The sequence below is a fragment of the Peromyscus californicus genome, unplaced genomic scaffold, assembly GCF_007827085.1.
Source record: "Peromyscus californicus insignis strain IS unplaced genomic scaffold, ASM782708v3 Scaffold_13__1_contigs__length_99412109, whole genome shotgun sequence".
NCBI classification, from domain to species: Eukaryota; Metazoa; Chordata; class Mammalia; order Rodentia; family Cricetidae; genus Peromyscus; species Peromyscus californicus.
The window spans coordinates 89,322,911-89,338,045 of NW_026294424.1; the positions used below are offsets into that span (position 1 = coordinate 89,322,911).

Genomic DNA, 15,135 nt, shown 5'->3' on the forward strand with positions numbered 1-15,135 from the left:
GGGGAGGAGAGAGATGGACAGAGGAGAGAAAAACAGAAAGGACATCTAAAATTAAGGGTCATTTGAGGGGTAGTATGTAAACCTAATACAGTAGAAGCTTCCATATATATATATAAAGTCAATCTAAATGAAAGCAGCAAATAATGGGGGAGACAGAGCCCAACTGGACATTTCTTGTCACCAAATGAACTTTCCAGTACTAAGAATGGGTTACATATAATTTGTTGGCCAAAGGGGTCCTATGGAAATCTCCAAACAACCCAGGCTATAGACGGATTAGGGGGAAGAGAAACCATAATTAGGATCTATTATATGAGAAAAAAATCTATTTTCAATAAAAGGGGGAAAACATAAAATATAACTGTCAGTAAGACTGAAATCAAAATTATAAAATTAAACACAAGTTTTATATATATATATATATATATATGTACATATATATAAATATAAATCATATAGTATTTATTATACTACATAATGTAAGATATATACATAATAAAGAAATAATATCTACTGGTTTTCTTCTACTTCCTCTGAGAAAGTTTGGAGCTTGAAAGTTAAGGAAGTAAATAAAGACCTGATTAGAAAATTTTAAAAAGTAAATAAAATTTGCCATTGGAATTGAGGGCTGCCTGGTGGGCCCTAGCAGTGGAGAATCAATATGTGCCATGGCCTAGAGCAACACCCTTAACAATTGTCCTGAGTACTAACTTCGATGTATGTTATCAAAGGTTTCATAATGTCCATAAACACAAAGTCTGTTATACTTTCTTGTTTGTTCCAACAAATTCCAGAGAAGATGTTGCTCTTTCCAAAAGTGGGGGCTGGAAGGGAGAGAGGGAGGTAAGGAGGGGGGGAGGGAGGGAGGGAGGGAGGGAGGGGGAGAGAGAGGAAAGAAAATATAATAATAGAGGAATATATTGGGGTAATTGATTTAGAAATTGAATTTCAAAATGTTATTTTATTAGTGTGTATGTGTGTGTGTGTGTGTGCGTGTGTGTGTGTGTGTGTGTGTGTGTGTGTGTGTGTGTGTATGATACCTATGTGTAAATACATAAATATACCCCCATATCACCCATGTGGAGGTCAGAGGACATTCTGTAGATTTGGTTCTCTCCTACCTTCATGTGGGTTCAAGGGGCCAAATTCAAGTCACCAGGCATTAGAACAAGTGTGTTTACTCACTCATCCATCTCACTGGTCCCCTAAAATGAACCTTTAATGATGTCAAGTATATTGTAATTGATAAAATTCTAATTAAGATGGTTTTATGTTTGAAAATTGAGAAGCTGATTCTAATGTTCTTATAGCTATAAAAAGACCAAACAATAGCCTCAGAAATTTTAAGAAAAATGAAACGTTATGTTAAGAATTACTATAACTCAAAATAACTAATAATATGTCAGTGGTATGAGGATAAAGAAAAAGGCTTTTTGGTTAGGATTCAAAGCCCAGAAGTCAGTCTAGATGTGTGGAAATACATGACGAATGATAGTAGTTGTAACACGGTGCTATGGCAGGTGAAAACAAGACATGAGTGGAGAGTGTATCGGAAATTCTCGCCAGTTTTAATCGGGAATGAACAGCACACTAAAGCCACAATGGACCATTACAGCATATTCACCAGAATGGGTAAGAGGGAAATTGCTAATGTTACCAAACACTGCAGAGAATTGGGAGAAAGGTAATACACTTACATTGCTGGTGGGAGTATCAGTCTGGTCAGCCACTTGGGGAAACTAGCCATCCATGTTAAATTTCAGCTTAGAAATACCGTACTGCCGAGCTATTCATTTCTCAGTTCACGTCCATCAGATGTCACACATACATGCACCAAAAGACATGACAGTGGTATTCATAGGCATTAAAACCAGAAGCACCCAAATGTCCAGTATGGAGGTGGTCAGTTATACAGGGTCACTCAATAAACCCCACACAGCAAGGACAATCCTTAAGTCACCACTACATATAACAAAAATGAGTTTTGCTATATAAAGAAAAAGAGAGAGACTGTAGAGTTGTGATCTGTAGCTCCATTAAAGTCAGTGACTAAAATATGTAAAAATCAATTTATGGTAATAGTAGTAGAGAGAGTAACTTGGAAGTGGATGATGGATAAAAACTGGGAGATGCACAAGGAGCTTCTGGGGTAATGTTCTAGTCTGCAGTAATGGTTGATGGTTACTTGGGTGTATTCACTTTACTATTTGTGTGCTTCCATGAGAAATCAGTCTGTATATATTGTGAGAATGCACACACATGTGTGGAGGCCAGAGATGAACTTTAAATGTCTTCTTTCACCATTCTCCACATTATGATTTTTGAGGCAGAGTCACTCCCTAAACCTAGAGCCCCTCAATTAGCTAAACTGGCTGGAGGGAAGGTCCTGAGGGTCCTCCTGTCTCCACCTCATGGTGTTGGGGCTACAGGTACACATTACCATACCTGGCTTGTTATGTGGGTACTAGGGATCCAAACTCAGGTCCTCATGCTTGCCTGGAAAGTACTTACACCACTGAACCGTCTCCCCAGAACCACCACTGATCCCAATTTATTTTCAAATGTATATGGCTCGGGAACTAGAAAACATTAGCTCCAAATCTCAGCTCTGTGAGTTCCCAGCTTCAACCCTGGGCCAGTTGCTTAGCCTTCTGATTTGTGGGTTTCTCAGCAGTGATTAGGGCATGACACCCCACCTGCTCCATATCCATACTCTGCATATAGCTCTGATAACACAACAGCAAATCCTCCGTGCATGGCAACAGCAGCAGTTGGCAACACAAGTAATTAAAGCATGCTTTTCTGGAGACTGATGGGAAGCAAAGGTTCTGGGAAGCACAGAGCAACAAAGGCATTTCCAAGACAACTCTGCTCCATTCAAAGTTCCTCTAGTGGGCGGGATCTCAAATTCATACTCATCTGAGGCAACATCACAACCTTTCATAATCCTTTTACAGCACCAATTTGCATAATCAACATTCTTCAAAGCAATAAATTCCCGTCTTCCAAGCTGGCTCAGGAAATTCCATTTGTCAAAGTTCACCCACATTTCTCAATGCTGGGTTCTCAGTCATGGATCCTGAGTCCTAGATGTGAGCAACATCTGGCCTCGTGTTTGGTCATATCCCTCATTACCATGCTCTCTTGGTGGTAGCTTCTTTACCCAAGGTTTGGCCAACCTTTGCCTTCTCTTACCACCAAGCATCAGTTCTATGTCCACATTATATGTTGCATGGCATTTTATTTCACAGCTTAATTATACAATCGAATAAGAAACATACATAGGACACTCTTGCTATGAGCACATGACTTTGAACTGGGATGTCAGAGTTTGATTCCAAGGTCTCCCATGTGGTAACTGTGGAAACTTGGGCATGTCACCTAACCTCTTAGATTTTCTAAGCTGTAAAACAACAATAAACACAGTCCACAGGTCATGGAATTTCCAGGAGAATTAAATTAGTTAACAGCATAATGTACTTAGAACAGTACCTGGGACATAAAGTATACTGCTCAAGAGTTAGCTATTACCATGATGAATCAGCTACTCACCACCAATTTAAAAATGAAGAACTGGAAAGCTCTATACTCTTTACATAAGTTCTAAGTATATTCATTCAGGGAAATCACTTCCATACGTTGGTGAAACTCTAATGGTTTAACCCCACCGATTGTCCAGTCTCCTCACATTTCAGAGTGTCTACACCCACTGAACTACACTGTCCCCCAATGTGCCAGCCCACTTTATATCCCTCTAGTCTACATCTCCCTTAAGACCCAACTTGAGATTTTCTCTTAAGACTGGGTGTGGTGGTACATACCTTCAATTCCAGCACGCTGGAAGTAGAAGCAGAAGGTTGCTGAGTTCAAGGCCAGCCTGCTCTATATAGTGAATTCCAGGCCAGCCAGCACTACATAATGAGAACTTGTTTCAAAACAAACAAGTAAAAAAAATATCTGACTAGGTAAAACAACAGAATTGTTCCTTCTTTCCTAGCACCTCTCTTACAGCATAGTATTCACCACCCAGGGCAGAAATCATTTTAATTTCCCACAAGAGACTCAGATCATGGAGACCAAGGCTATGCTTTCCCCCCACACCTATTACTTAACCTCTCAAGCTGTATATTAGGAATTTGATGAAATTGAGATTTCTGGAAAATATTCCAATTCCTTCTCTTTGTTTAAATATTATGGACATAAGGGCAAGAGTGGATGTAAATGACTTCAGTCACCTAATAAACAGATAGAACTGATAACCAGAATATGTTTCTCTTTGTTTCCTATCCCCACACCCTAAATTTGGATAGATAAGACAGAAAGATACCTAATAAATGCATGTCTTTATAAACCAACAAGGCAGCCTGGACAGGGGTGCTGTCATTCTGGTGGTAATCAGAAAACAGGCATGACTTTCTCCTGTCCGTCCTCATACCTGCTGCCCATGTAATCAGGCGTGGTTCTAATTTAATCACGTTGCTGTTACTTTCTGCTTACAACAAACACTTCTTCGTCTCTTTCTCAGGTTTCTGCAGATGGCTCTTTCCCCATGAGCATTAAAAACAGAGATTAATAATGAAATGTTGAAAACAACCCAAATGTTCAAGGAAGTTAGCCTGACACACTTGATGATATGCACACCCTTGATGGTGTGGCACGGTAATTAGGTATAAATGGTAAACAGTTCTAAGTATCTAATTAGCACCCATCTTAGATCATTCAACTGATTATTTTGGAAGTCAGAGCGGGGAGGTACACATCCTTGTAACACAGGGGTTCTCAGTGCTAGCAGTGAGCCGTGTTTATAAATCTCTATTATGAGCCTGAGCTCTCACTTCAAACCAACTTAAGCAGCTTCTCCCAGGGCTGGACCCCAGATACCTCTACAAATAATTCCCCAGGTGACTGCAGCATATTCTTAGAGAATTACGGCTGTGAGACAGGGGCACGGCTCAGTGGGTTGCATGTACATGTGCACACACACACACACACACACACACACACACACACACACACACACACACATCCACACACATCAAATGGATAAATAAATGTAGAACCCTTTTTCTGAAGAACTATAGGTATAAACAAGGGATGCCATCATTCCCTCTGCAGTTCTGCAACACTGGAAGGGATGAGAAGGTAGATAAAACAACAAAAATGTATCTAACAAATGGACGTTTGTCAAGCAAGCAATCAGCTAACACTGAGTAATTAAGAGCTAATTAATAATCAATGTTTACTATAGCACTTTGATATGGCACATTCTCTTTCACAGTATAACAAGTGGATACAAAAATGAGAACAGCCTTATTCCCTTCTCCCTCCTCCCAGCCCCCACATCTGGAAATTGAAGCATGGCCAAGCACTTGGGGGCACACTGCCAATCAGTCCTAGAACTCTAATATTTTTCAGGTTGTGATAAAATATACGTTATACAAAAGATGCCATTTAACTACTTTTGAATGCATAGTTCAGTAGCATTAGGTATATTCCCATTGTCTGCGACCATCACTCACCTGCTTCCAGCTCTGCACCTGCTACTCTGTCTCTCTGTCCATCTGCCCCTGGCCATCGCCACTCTGCTTTATACCTCTATGTGTTTGACTACTTTAGATATGTCATATAAGTGGAACTAGACAATATTTGTCCTTTTGAGCCTCATCTACTTCACTTTGTATGATATCTTAAAGGTTCGTTTATACTATAGCATGAGATATAACATCTTGTTAAGGTTGTATAATATCCCATATGTTTGCCTTCTACATACTACATTCTGTTTCTACATTCATTCACTGGTAAACATTGGGTGGTTCCTATTATTTGGCTCTGACGCATGTTGCCATGAACACAGAAGTAAGACTCTGAACTTGTTGTGTGTGCGCCTTACATACCCACACGGCCATTTTTGATCAAAGAGCCTCACTTCAAAGAAATAAAAGAGTTTGGTTTGACTTCTGCTTTACATCCTTATGTAACACCTTGCCATACAGTGGGGACAGATCCAAGGATTTTTTGCTCACCAACAAAACAGACAGCAATAGTGGAAGGCTACCCCAGGGTTTTATGACTGTTTCTAAGCCAACTGTAAAGAGAATCCCCACCTGCCACAAAGAAGTGCCCTGTGGTAAGGAGGGCTGAGAGAGGCTCACACAGCAGGGGACTCTCACCAGGTCTAAGTTGCTGAGGTCAGTCCTCAGCCAAAATCAGGAAGAAATCTAGGACTTCAGTCCTGCACCCACCTGCACTTAATTCTATGAACAGTTATATGAGCTTGTAAGAGAACCTTCCTCTAGAAGGTACTAGAAAAGAGCATAGCCAGCTGAGCTCTTCACTGAAGCCTTGTGACCCACCTACACAAACCGCACTGGCCTCCAACCAGGAACACTCTGAGGCAGCAAAGACATGTTGTTTACATTGCTAATTGTGCAGCAACCTATTACTTGGTTTTCTCTGAAGCTCCTAGTCCCAACGTCTCTAGTCCCAAGACATTTCAAACAGTAACCTCTTCTAGTCTCTCCTTGGCTCCCCATCCCTCTTTCTCATAGTGGGGGTAGAGGGGACAGCTCCAGAGACTTCTTTTCTTCCCACCCCCAGAGCTCGGTTCTAACTTCTGCAAAGATTGTCGAAACTGCTGAGGGAAAATTACCCCCACCCCAAACTGAACTGGTGTGACAAGCCATAATACTGGGAGGCTTAACTAGACAGAGGCGTTCCTGACCACCCATACTTTGATATAAATTATATCTAAAACATCCTCCAGCTAGTGCTGATTCTAGATTTAAAGAAAAAGAAGAAGGCACCTGTCAGTTAAGACTGCCCTGAATGATTTACAACTAAAAAATACTTCAAAGACAGGCTATTTTAAATTGAGAGAGGTGTAGTCATAGGATAATAAAGGTATTCTTTGCAAAGAAGGTACTTCCATACAGTCTAGACACCTGAGAGGTTTGACCTTGTCTCGGCTCTTCTTGCCTGGGAATTGTATTGCTGTTTAAATCTTAGAAGTCAGACAGGGAGCAGTGTTGGCTTACAGAGACTGCAGTGTTTGTGAGAGCAGGGCTGTGTCGATGCTTCATTCTGACCTAACAAGCATAGAAAGAAAGATACTGTCTCCTCAAGTGCACTGTTTCTACTACTGCCTTCTGCAGGCATATAGCAAGGAAAACACACAGTGTCTAGAATAACAATTAGGAATAAAAGAGAGACTGTATCAGAAAGGCACAGCGTCTTTCAGAGGACACCGAGAGGATGTCAATAAGGGAATCTATACACTCCCACTCCAGGCCTCCAAGACAAGGGTTCAAAGCCAGTCCACACAATTCCAAACCCACATGACCAATAGGGTCTACAGTAGCTACAAACTGAGGAGCCAGAAAGCAAAATAAATACATGTCAAATTTGCTGAGATTAAATTGTAGCTGTCTTAACATCTGGCTGGGGTGACACATTCTTTAGATTCTGGAAGGTGCTGTGCAGGCTACTTGGAGAAAGTAAGTCAACAGTCTTACCCAGCTGTGAAGCCTGTGTGTGTTCTGCAATAATGACCCATGTGTCAAGATATGCCCATGGGTGCAATACTGGCATGAATGTTATAGGAGTACCCAACTCCTTTCTGGTTGAATTTAAAGTCCACTCCACAGGAGGAAACACATGCCTAATACTGCAAATCCAGCCAAGAAACCATGGTTGGGGAGCTCACAAGTCCCAGTGATTATACTACTATTATTTTACTAAATGTACATAGTATCAAACTGCCTTCTAAATGCATGCCTCTCGACCCATAGTTTAGTGAAAGTTTCAGACCTGATGAGATTAATTTCTTTATGCAATGGTCGTGATTAAAGCAGAGGCTCACAACTGTTCAAGTCTCAGACAATAAGCATCAGTGGAGTGCTCATTCACAGCTGGAACCATGTTTCCACAGCCCAGGGGCCATCTCAAAAGAGAAGAAGATTGTAAGGGCCAGGGGTTGAAGAAAAATACAGCAACACATTTTCTTCTGGATATAATGGGACTACTGTGCTCTTGAACTCACCAAAGACATGGTTGCCTGCCTGCACAAGACCAAGGCAGGCAATAATCTTGCACAGAGTGGGAAGGGATTCATGAACCCCTCTCCTAACTGAGGCATTATGGACAGCACAAACTGGAGTCAATGAGTTATTAAAAGGAAGAAAAAGAGAGTACACAAATTTTGAGAGTTGCGGATGTAGGGGTGGATCTAGGAGGGATGTAGAGGTGGTTCTGGGAGGGATATGGAGATAGATCTGGGAGGGAAGGAAGAAGGGAAGGGTCTGGGAGGGAAACGTGGATCTGGGAGGCATTGGGGAGCATATGATCAAAATACATTATATGAAATTCTCAAAACATAATTTTTTTAAAGAAACTGCAGATGATGACCCTGAATAAGGCAGCTTTCTAAGCCTCAGGTACTAGCACTCTGTGGGGTTACAAAGGCAACAGTGGCTTAACTATATTTAAAAGATTGAGCGTCATTGATTGAGTATGCAGTAAATAAGCATTGACTTGAATTTGTTATTGTGCAGGGCCATCCACTGCTGCCTGCAACCTGAAGCTATTGGTTAGAATCAATACACTGTCTAATAGAAGAACATCACAGATTTTCCTCCTAAGAATGTAGCCCAAGGGGTAGTGTCCTCAGGTTCTCACAGCACTTAAACAGCAAGCCCTTGAACTTCAGACTATTCAAAACAGTCAGACTTCAAGTCACGGGTATTTTCTGAGACTTCGTTAAACGTTTTCCTAAACCCTAGCTGCTGACAGCTGGAAGTCAGGGTCGCAGCAAGAAGAACTAAAAGGTAGAAATGAATAAAGCAGAGCATTTGAGAGTTGGGGGCTGAGACAGAGAGAGGCTGAGTGTGTGGAGCTCAGTGCCCTTGTATTCCTAGAGAGAGAGAAAAGGCAGAGGCCGTGTGAGAGGGGCTGGATGCCAGCGCCAGGGAGGCCATTAATTCTTTTAACTGCTTCTAGATGACAAGGCAGCTGCACTTAATTCTAGACACTTTTAAAACTCCCCCATATTTACCCTCCCTTTTTCTTTAAAGCTAAAGGTTACCCCTCACCCACCCCAGCCCCCTAAAATTCCCCAAGCCTGCTTATACAACCTTAAGGGAAGCCATTCATTCCGTAGGCTGCATCTAGTTGAGAATATACATTAGACTTCAGGTAAACTCAAACTGCAAACCTGCTTCAACAATCTCTCAACACTACAAGCTTGAGTCAAGTGATAAATTACCCTGAGCTTTCATTTCACCTTTGGTACAATGGAGAAATCACACGTATCTGATTAGGCAAGTCCAAAGCATCCTGGAGATAATGTATGGAAAACAACCAGCAGCTAATAGTTGAATGATGACTTTGTTTCCTCAGCCCATCCCTCAGCAGCTAGCTTGGATCTGGGTGTCTATGAGGACATTATTGTTATAAATCATACCTTTGTTTCCAAACACCGCAATGACTTCCTGTACACACGGCACTTGGCAGTCATGACCCATTGCTTCTAGCAATCCCATCAAACAGTTAGATTTCTGTTTTCCCGTGCCTTCATTGGACTGAGTGCCTCAGTGTTCGCTTTGATGAATGATGAGGGTAAGCCAGCAGTATTTTAAGCGCATGCACCAACTTTTTAACTACCAAACTTGACAGGTGAACGTTTACAGTTTATTCTCAACATGTCCAGTTGTCCATTAAAAGCTCTCGGATAGCAGTATGTAAGTCACTAACTCAGCCCCTGTGCCCCATCCCCCACACAACTCCCTGGTACTGTGAACTCAGTTCAGAGAAGCCTTTGCTGGAAGTATAATTTTTCATGGAGAATCAACAAAAGCAGAGAGGGGTTTTCTTGATGGTGTCCTATTTCTTTGTTCTGCTAATTTCAGAATTTAAATTATCCAGTTATAATTATTTAACAGTTAGTTTACTACAAGGCTTTTCAACCAAAATAAGAAGAGTCCTATTCTAATTCTAATTTTGGAAAGGTTGCATGTAGCAGAGTTAGAACCGCATCTGTGTTCAGAAATGAAGAGCTTTGCAACCTTAGATAAGTGATGTCATGCCTCAGGTCCTAGTTTTCTCAAATGGAAAGAGGGATATGATGATCTAATGTAAGCACTGCATGTCTCCACATCTATGCAGTATTTAGACTGGTGACTAGCATACAGTTGCTGGTGTGTGTGTGTGTGTGTGTGTGTGTGTGTGTGTGTGTGTGTGTGTGTGTGTCTGTAATATGTAAAGTGGGGGAGAGATGATCTACAGAGTTGTTGGACTACATATCTCCATGTTTATGAAGCATCACACTGGTGACTAGCACACATTTACTAATATATCAATATTATTCTTTCCATAGGAACTTTCCTGTTGAGTAAGGGAAACACATTTCTCTGGTGCACACTCACTGCTCAGTACTGCTTCAGAAAGGAAGCACAAATAATAACACCATACTCTTCCTCACTCCTTTCCCACATCTCACTTCAATGTGTGACTCACCAACATTTTTCCACTTTTACCTATTCAGCTCCTGGGGTGGGAGTGAAAAATAAAACTAATTGTCCCTCCTAAAACTGGAGTCAACATCTGAAGTCATGGCAAGTCTTTGTTTTAGCTTTCTTCTTCTCAGAAGAACAATAGTTCCAAATGATAGTTTAAGTGTTCTCCACAAAAGGAGCTCTTACCAGCCACTTACCAGATGTCTCTGATAAATCTGCCTGTGTTCCACCAGACATTCAGCATGAGCTTGTAATTTTGCTCTGCCAATGCTGGAGTTTGCTAAACAATATCTACTGAAACAGAAAACTTATTTTCAGTAACGGGTCTGATCTTTGGATGCCTGGCTAACTTGGTACTCATGGCAAGTCTAACATGAACAGAAATACTGAACCCTTCCCTGGTTTCAGCCTTGAGAAGCGCAGGATTCATTCAAATCACCACATGTGATCTGCCATGCGCAACACAGCTTGGGTCAAATCCACTCTTCATACTCTTTACTCATAGGCCTTTGCTTAGGACACAGCTCATGCTAACCATCAGTGAAACATATAGGTCCTACTCAGCTCCACACGGAAGGAGGAGGAAGCACCACCATTTCTAACCAACAAAGGATGCTATCATAAAGGACCTTGGTACTTGAACTGTGGAACTGAGGTCTGTGGGTAGATCTAAATATCAGAGGTCTCTAAGTCAAATCTTAGATTCCAATCTGAGTTCACCACCTTCCATGGTATATATTGTAATGTCCATGTGTGCCTTTCCATACTCTTCCCAGAAGAGAGTAGCATGATATAATCCCTAAGCTTCATCTAGCTCTAAGGTCTTCTAATATTCACCTATAATACATTTAAATCAGAGACCAAAACTCTTAATAGAATGTAGTAACTCTCATGCAAGTTAGACACTCCCATAAACCTGGTGCCTGTGATAGAAGCAGACTGCATGCCTACTCAGCTGTCTGCCTTTGAAGATCTAAACTGGTCCATAGGCTCAATGCCAAGTGATTACAAAGGGCCATGTAAGTCCAGTGCCACTTCACAGCAATTCGGCTTTGTGCCCACCTTAGTCTGTTAGGAGAGTTCACATTTTCTGTGGCTTTACCTATGCTAGCCTTACTTTGTCTATAAAGTGTTCCCAGCAAGCACATATTGATCACAGTCCTATCATTGGCAATGGTCATTACAAGAAACACATATCCTAGAATGGCAATAACCAATAGTCTTTCAACAGTTGTAGATATATAACCATAATTAGCTGAAGTTGAAAATTCATTTCCTTACAGGCACTAACCACATTTCAAGCATTCAATGGCCACATTTGACTGCTGGCTACCACACTGGACAGCATGGATTACAGAGCTTGTCAATCATTGTACAAAGTTCTACTAGACAGCTGAACTACTCCAGAGCCTAGTGCTTAAGAACAAACCCTTGAAATGTAGCAGAGAATTTCTAGACCTCCACAGTCACCTGCCATGCCATTACAAGTTCCCCTGCTTCAAACACAGAGATGCAGTTATTCAGGTTGCCTCTTCAAACTCTAAAAGCACACTCGGTGGGTCCAGGTCAACAAAGCTGGCATGAGCTGAGGCTGCCTTGAGGTCAGTGAGGGTCACTCAGCAGTCACAGTGTATCTATGGGGAGGTCTCAAAAGTCCCAGGTGTGCATGCTGTGAGTGACAGTTCCTCATGGATTATTGAAATGGAATTTCGAAGTTCTTAATTTGCTATCTCATCAAATTTTATCCTCTGTTAGCTCCCTAAGACTTGATTTTAAGAGAGCTGTGAACCTCTGTTAGCAAAGATATTCTTTTAAAAGAATATATCACAGTGATATTCAATGGCTTTCTGAACAAGCATGGAGAGCAAAAGTTATCCAAAGTGTATGTGATACATATATCTTGGGTATAAATTTAGATTTCAATTCATTCAGGAAACATTACCAAAGCTCCATGAATTAATTATGAGAGCCTAGGAATGAACAGACAGCCATTTTAACTGAGTGCATTCTCACATCTCTAGCAGACTCTGCTTGGAAAGCAGCCGAATCAATGGGCTGTGTGTATCAGGCTTTGTTAGTGACCAACAACCCATATTCCTAGTGCTCTGACTTCTAGAACATTGTTTCTTATAAAATTTTTCACAAATTGCATAAGGAATAGTCCAGATTTATTTGGTCTTTTCCTTCAAAACTAGAAGTGTTTAGAAGTGGAAAAATTGTTAGTGGTGACTACTTCTAAAACTGAAAATTTACATCTCTGAATGGATTGAGCTAGCCGTGCTCAACCAGTTATTTCAGACTGAAGGAGAAATGTATTTGTCCTTTTATCAAGGGAAGTTGAAGCATAAGTCAGTCAATGAAAGGGCGATGGGTCCATATCCTACTTAAGTATTTCACCTATGACCTCAAGGCTTTGTGAAAGCACATGAGGATTATTAGGGCATGAATGATTTGTTGCTCTATTTAGGACCAATCATTAAAGAAAATCAATTAGTCTTTTGGTCTCCAGTACTATTTAAAAAAATCAATTAGTCCCTTTCTTCCTCCTGACCTACACATAGACATGTGGCTGTCTGGCTTGCCATGGGGGTGAGAAGACTCACTGCTAATCCTTACTCAGTGGCACACTGCCTTTCCAGTGATCTCTTCACTATACACAGAAGAAAAATAATGGGGGTTTAGCTTAGAAAGCCGAAGTGCATAAATAACAATTTCCTTTGCCATGTAATAACTAAGCTAACCAAACAATTCAAAGGGATATGTTTGTCTCATATTGTTCAGCTCTAGGGGAATAGTGTTTTGATTCAAGATGAGTGCAACTCTTTGGACAAAGCGACTAAACAAATCCTTGGTTTAAAGATGAGAGGTAGAGTTCGAGGCCAGCCTGGTCTCCAAAGCGAGTTCCAGGAAAGGCGCAAAGCTACACAGAGAAACCCTGTCTCGAAAAACCAAAAAAAAAAAAGATGAGAGGGAGTAGCTTACATGGATAGAAGGTCAAAGATGGATTAGTACTAAGTTTTCTCATGCACTGTCCCATATATAAAACCAGATTCAATTTGAGAAGATTTGGGGATGACAGTAAATGATCTATTGCATATGCCCACATGCCCACGTTCATGTGTGTGTGTATGTGCATAATGACATGATGCATAACATGTAATTATACATCCATATGTCAAAATACATTGTCTAGCAAAAAATAGTGAATAGTATTCAAGTTCTCAGAAATATGAATGTTTATAACAGCTATAAATCTAGACCACTAAAATAATTATTATTTTGAAAGAAATAAATAGAGAAGACCTTTCTGAATCAACTAATAATAAAACGCTGGGCCTCACAAAACTCTACTAATGTCTAATATTAATCAGATTTATTTCACCTACAGAATCATATGATTAATAATCCAATATGACTATTTTCCCTTTCGAATATTTATTGATCATTCACTGTTTCAATTGCTGTCAACAAACTGAAGAATTAAACCCCCCTTCATAACTTTGTTGTCAAGATTAATCAGCTATTTGTTTAAGTTGGATGTTTCGTCTTGATTTATGTTACTGGTGCCTGTGAGTAAATTAAAATTTGATTTAATTTCATAGCTCTTGCACAGAGATACAGGCTCAGCCGAGACGTTACCAAGGCAAAAACCTCATGTCAATTAAAAGCACTTACTCACTGAAAGACAATTCAGAGAGGAGACCATGACTCATCTTTCTAATCAATTTCTCCTAATCAAGAAATCCAACTTTAGTCAGAAGCATACCCACATATACACACTGACATACACTTAAGAAGAAAGCAGTGGTGAAATCTTACATTTTCTTTTAAAAATTCAAAATTTTGTGCCCAACATAATACATGCTAAGAACATAGAAACCCTAAATTCCCAATTTGACCAATGGACATTGTATGCATGTGTTGAAATATCACACTGCACATATAAATATGCACCGCTATTATATGCTGATCTGAAATATTTAAATGGAAACCAATCAAATTCTATAAATTAATTCTAACTTCATTTGTTCCCTTTACCCGAAATGCTCTTTTCACCTAATTTCTGCTCAGTGTTTGTCTTTCATGTCTGAGCTAAAGGTCACCTCATCCATCAGCCAGGCCTTCATGACAATGGCACTTCTTTTACCTTTTCCCCTCACTCCCTGGACACCACCCACAACATTGCTTCCAGTCACTGTGCCATTTACTCCAATTAATAATCTCACACTCATCATTTGTCTCTCTGCATGTGCTGTCTCTCCACACAACAAGGAGAGATCTGTGTCTGTTTATTTTAAGCACCCAGCCTGACTGTGCAATGAAGAGATGAAGTCATCCTCCTTTGAGTCTCCATCATGGCCCTTTCTCAGGACTCTCACAGACCAGTCCCTCGGAAGCTGGCTCTGCTGTACCTGTTCAACCCCACTGTGCTTTGTGTACATTGTTAAGTCTGCTTCCTTAGGAAGACAACTACACCCTTCCTAAATGATCTTCACTCTTCTGGGAGTGTCAAGAGAACAAAGATGGTATCTTCTAAATTTGGCCCCTCAGTTGTACCTGTCTCTGAAACTATATCCCTCAACCTCCAGGTAAAGTACAATTCCAGATTTGAAGAAAAAGTTGCATA

General features: G+C 40.7%; 1 protein-coding gene across 2 annotated transcripts in view; it reads right to left on the minus strand.

Annotated features, from left to right (window-relative positions):
* The window catches only part of Prkg2 (protein kinase cGMP-dependent 2), a 103,103-nt gene that overhangs the window by 74,233 nt on the left and 13,735 nt on the right, over positions 1-15,135 (minus strand). The window lies entirely within an intron of this gene.